Here is a 5283-nt window from a genome sequence, read left to right as displayed (position 1 = left end):
TTCTCGATGCATTTTAAAGCTTTTTCTAAGACATCTTTGGTCTAACTTCCTCTTTAACTCTTACAGATACATTTTCGTGACCTAATAAAGCTTAATATTTTCTTTTAAACGAAAAAAGACACTAAAATCAGAATGCGGCATCTTCTCCCAACAAAAATGCGGCATCTCTCCCTTTTGTGAGGGAGAGATGCCGCACGACACCACACAACAACAAAAAATAAGAACAAAAAAAAAATCACACCCATCACTTCTTGAAACACATATTAACTAAACAAAATCATTACATTTAGAAAAAAACGCAATAACTTGTCTCAGAAACGAAAAATTCCCACAGGCTGAAAAATTTCCATAGTCAAAAGGCGAGCAAAAAACAAAACAAACGACAAAAACTTCCGTTACATATACAATATGTGCAGATTTTTTTTGCTACGTTTTAATTTGAATGTTAAACGAACAAATTACAAAAAAAAATTTTTTGCCTGGACGACTAGATATATGATTTCAGTTGACTGCGGCAACTCTCCCGACGCGGCATCTCTCCCGCAATTACCCTATACTTGCATTCTAATTTAACAAAAATTTTAACAAAGATTTGTTATCTTTTGTTTTTAATTCTTTCCTTAACCAGTAAGTTTTATGAGGTTTGCTAAAATATAGGTAATTTGAACTGCAAGAGTTGACACAGTCGTAAATTTTTTTTTACCTATATTTTTTTAAATTTATATAGTCTAAGAGCCGGCAGCATATTTTGGCAGTTTTGATATAACCGAAATTCGAGTGTGCACATATCTAGATATGCACCACAGTATATCAACGGAACAAGTCTGGCAGTGATCTTTTTCAGCTTTCCCTTGCCAGACGCATCCAAAGTGCAGCAAAAAATCAATTTTTGGCGTTTTGGTATAACCGAATAAATGATACACCAAAAAATCATAAAAAATCCCCTGATTTCGAATCTGTGGGTACCGCAAGTTTCTTTTTCAGCTTTCCCCCCGCCAGACCGCTTTAAAGCTTTTTTAAGTGCATTTTTCTAATAAAAAACCTAATTACTTATTTTCTGTTAGGTATAACCGTATGATGGTAACAAATTAATATTCTATGTCTATTCCAGGTCTAGAAAATATAATTTTTAGCCAGCTATTTTTCAGCCTTCCCTCTGCCAGACGCATCCAAAGTGCAGTCAAAAATCAACTTTTGGCGTTTTGCTAGGTATTACCCCAATAAATGATACACCAAAAAATCATAAAAAATCCCCTGATTTCTAAAATGTGGGTACCAGAAGTTTTTTTTTAGCTTTCGCCCCGCCAGAACGCTTTGAAGGATTTTTAAATGCATTTTTCTAATAAAAAACCTAATAGCTTATTTTCTGTTGGGTATAACCGTATGATGGTAACAAATTAAAATTTTATGTCTATTCCTGGTTTGGAAAATATAAGTTTAAGCCAGATATTTTTCAGCCTTCCCTCTGCCAGACGCCCTTAAAGGTTTCCCAAACATAGAAAAAACACCTAGTTTCTGTTTTTTTCTTATAAAATTGAAATAATATTTTTTTGTTTAGAGTAACCATATGATGGCCAAATATTAACTTTCTCTGCCTTTTCCTGATTTAGAAAATGTAGGTTTAAGCCAGTTTTGTTTCAGCCTACCCTCTGCCAGACGCCCTAAAAGGTATCTCAATAGTACGGGAAAGTTAGATTTTGCTATATGGGTCTGGGAAAAAATCCGAAATGCATTTTGTCTTCAGGGATTAAAAGAGCATAAACCCAGGGATCGAAAGAGTCTAAAACCACATTTTGTACAACCGCACCAAGAATCATTTTGTTTGTCCCTATAAAAAAAATTGCAATTTTTTGAAGTTTTTTGCCTACAGATCGAAAACGGTCCGTCAAATCGAAAAACCAATATTGCAACAAATGAAGGTAATTAAAAGATCTACAACTTTTACAACGAACAAATTTTTTAAAAAACGCTCAAGTAAAAGAGATATGACAAAAATAAGAAAAGCACTTTTTGACGTGTTAAAAAAAAAAACACCCCAACTTTTAAACCTAAGGGATAATCGAAAAATGTTATTTAACATATATTGTAGAAAATTAAATTATTTCAAGTTTGTCATACATTGTTTTTTTTGTAGGTTCAAAAATACGCGAGTTATGTCAAAAACTAAAATTTGTATTAAAAAAAAAAAAATGGCGGCCAAATGACTCTTAGTGCGATTGAACAAAATTTAGTTTACGACTCGTGTCTTTATGCCTTTCGAGCCCTGAAGTCAAAATGCATTTCGGATTTTTTCCCAGACCCATATAGCAAAATCTAACTTTCCCGTACTATTGAGATACCTTTTAGGGCGTCTGGCAGAGGGTAGGCTGTAGGCTGAAACAAAACTGGCTTAAACTTACATTTTCTAAATCAGGAAAAGGCAGAGAAAGTTAATATTTGGCCATCATATGGTTACTCTAAAGTCAGCTATTACATGAAGCCTCAAGAGGCGCGACTCTTTTTTCGAATTTTCTTTTGATAATCATTCTGTGAGGCGCGTACTATTACACGATGCCTCTTGAGTCAAAGACTCAAATTTGACATTTCTCTTTTGATTTAAGTATTGTTGTTGTTGTATTCCACCAAGAAGCAAAAAGAAATGAAAGGGAATGTTGAAAAAAGAAAGAGTGGAAAAAGAAACGTCAAAAAAGAGTCTCAGAATTTTGGCCCACGACTCTCCGGTACACAGTGGTACCGGTTTCTAAGAAGGACGGCCATAGGAGATTATGGTTAGGATATCAACAAAATATACTTGAATATGTGTGAGAATATATTTTTTTAGCAATAAAAAAGAATAATTCCAATGAAAAACAATTGATTTATAAAGAAATCTTGTATACATTTAATAACAAAATGTAAAAAGAAGCCTTGAATTAACATACAAACAAATGATTAGTTATTTTTAAATTATTTATTTGTTTTTTTTTTTCAATTTCAGTCATAATTTTTATGTTACATATCAGATTTAAAGCTTGCTTAATATCATATATTTTTATAAAAATATGTACAAAAACTTAAGGAAAACATAAAAATTTAAAAAAAGAAAAAATAATTTTAAAAATTTTTAAATATGAGAAATATGGGTAAAATTGAAACAGTGAGTGTGAAAGAGTCAGTCGTAGCCCGTCGCACTTATTCGCAGACAGATTCAATTGTTTCAGAAACTACACATGCTAGAGAAAATATATGTATATGAATCATGTATTTATATTGATGACAACATAGTTAAAAGTTTCGTTAAAGTGAGAAGAAAAACAAAAGTATGGAATTTGAACCTGTCCTTTTCTAGTCTGTTTTTTATTGAAAATTTTAAATAAAATAGAATTGTAAACTCTTTAAATGTAGTACATACCTTCAACTTTAAGTTCCATAACAACAAAAAAACTTTAAAAATAATTTTAACCGAAAAATACACTTAAAAGTTTAAGTTGATTCGGGACCAAAAATAAAGCTTGAAACCAGACTTTTTTCGACAACTTTTCATGGTCGATATGAAAAGTTCCGTTATTTTCTCAAAATTTCTGTTACGCCATCTTAAAGAATAGGCTATTTATAACATATATAAAGAAAAATGACGTCATTATATTGACATCGATATTTCGGCCTATGGCCTACTACGGAACCACTGTGCGGTTGGACAATTTTTTGTTTTATCTTCTTTCTCTTTTGCACTCATTGGTTTTGAAAAGAGGCGCGCCTCTTGAGGCTTCATGTAATAGCTGACAAACAAAAAAATATTATTTCAATTTTATAAGAAAAAAACAGAAACTAGGTGTTTTTTCTATGGAAAAACCTGTTTGGGAAACCTTTAAGGGCGTCTGGCAGAGGGAAGGCTGAAAAATATCTGGCTTAAACTTATATTTTCTAGACCTGGAATAGACATAGAATATTAATTTGTTACCATCATACGGTTATACCTAACAGAAAATAAGTAATCAGGGTTTTTATTAGAAAAATGCACTTAAAAATGCTTTAAAGCGGTCTGGTGGGGGGAAAGCTGAAAAAGAAACTTGCGGTACCCACATTTTAGAAATCAGGGGATTTTTTATGATTTTTTGGTGTATCATTTATTGGGGTAATACCTAGCAAAACGCCAAAAGTTGATTTTTGACTGCACTTTGGATGCGTCTGGCAGAGGGAAGGCTGAAAAATAGCTGGCTAAAAATTATATTTTCTAGACCTGGAATAGACATAGAATATTAATTTGTTACCATCATACGGTTATACCTAACAGAAAATAAGTAATTAGGTTTTTTATTAGAAAAATGCACTTAAAAAAGCTTTAAAGCGGTCTGGCGGGGGGAAAGCTGAAAAAGAAACTTGCGGTACCCACAGATTCGAAATCAGGGGATTTTTTACGATTTTTTGGTGTATCATTTATTCGGTTATACCAAAACGCCAAAAATTGATTTTTTGCTGCACTTTGGATGCGTCTGGCAAGGGAAAGCTGAAAAAGATCACTGCCAGACTTGTTCCGTTGATATACTGTGGTGCATATCTAGATATGTGAACACTCGAATTTCCGTTATATCAAAACTGCCAAAATATGCTGTCGGCTCTCGGTCTAATAGGTTCACTGTGGTGTATGAGTAACTTTTTTTTTTATTGAAAAATCTTAAGTTGTCCTTTTTGACAGAGATATTGATAGATTACCTCATAAAGTCTGTAAAAATGTTTTTTTTTTGTAAATAAAAAGAAAATTGAAGGTTCTAAAAATAGGTATAACAAAAATATTTTTATGCATTATTCGACCATACGAACAGCCTACACTATGTAATTTGTCGGGTGTATTTTCAGTGTCGCACCGTGTTAGTTTTAAAAATACAACAAAACAAAATTGTTACCATATTAAAACATACAAACATTTGCTGCTAAGATCAAAAAGTTAAGGTGCTAGTCACCAGTAATTAATGTGGGTCGAAAACATAAAAATTCTAACTTCAATGAATGAACGAATTCACTTTGTGTTGTAGTTATTTCGCCAGTTTTTTTTTGACACGAATTAAAGCAATTTTTTACAAGTCATGTTAATTCCACACAACTACTACCGCCTACCAACCCATCACTAATTGGCCTCTTCTAACATTATCATTTATTAAACTTTAAAGCCTTAAACAATGTTTTGGAATCTGTTTTGCTTGCCGACGACGGACAACCAGTCCCTACCATGTCTCATGTCCCATGTCCCAATGTCCGATTTATATTTGCATATTAAAGCCATTTAAATGCTCTTATCCTAGTCTG

This window comes from Episyrphus balteatus, chromosome 3 (assembly GCF_945859705.1).
Source record: "Episyrphus balteatus chromosome 3, idEpiBalt1.1, whole genome shotgun sequence".
In the NCBI taxonomy this organism is placed as follows: Eukaryota; Metazoa; Arthropoda; class Insecta; order Diptera; family Syrphidae; genus Episyrphus; species Episyrphus balteatus.
The sequence above is the reverse complement of the archived record's forward strand: the minus strand, read 5'-3'. Positions refer to the sequence as shown.